We start from the raw sequence: 601 nt of genomic DNA, 5'->3' as shown, positions 1-601 counted from the left end.
CAAACTCTTGCAGAAGCAACACCCATCTGATAAGCCTGGGTTTTGAATCCTGCTTTGTGAGTAAGTATTTAAGAGCAACATGGTCAGTGTACACAACCACTTTGGACCTCACTAGATAGGATCTAAATTTGTCAATGGCATAGACTACTGCGAGTAACTCTTTTTCTGTGGTTGTGTAATTCTTCTGTGCGTCATTTAGAACACGGCTGGCATAATAAATGACGTGCAGAAGCTTGTTATGCCTCTGTCCCAACACTGCACCAATGGCATGGTCACTGGCATCACACATTAGTTCAAATGGTAATGCCCAATCTGGTGCAGAGATGACTGGTGCTGTGACCAACTTAGCTTTCAGGGTCTCAAATGCCTGCAGACACTGTGTGTCAAACACAAATGGTGTGTCAGCAGCTAGCAGGTTACTCAAAGGTTTTGCAATTTTCGAAAAATCCTTTATAAATCTTCTGTAGAATCCTGCATACCCCAGAAGGCTTCTGATTGCCTTAACATTGGCAGGTGGTGGTAATTTTTCAATTACCTCAACCTTTGCCTTATCCACCTCTATTCCCTTGAAATTTTGTGCCCAAGGACAATTCCTTCAGTC

The sequence above is a fragment of the Arachis duranensis genome, chromosome 1 (assembly GCF_000817695.3).
Source record: "Arachis duranensis cultivar V14167 chromosome 1, aradu.V14167.gnm2.J7QH, whole genome shotgun sequence".
NCBI lineage: Eukaryota > Viridiplantae > Streptophyta > Magnoliopsida > Fabales > Fabaceae > Arachis > Arachis duranensis.
This window is presented reverse-complemented; position numbering follows the sequence as displayed.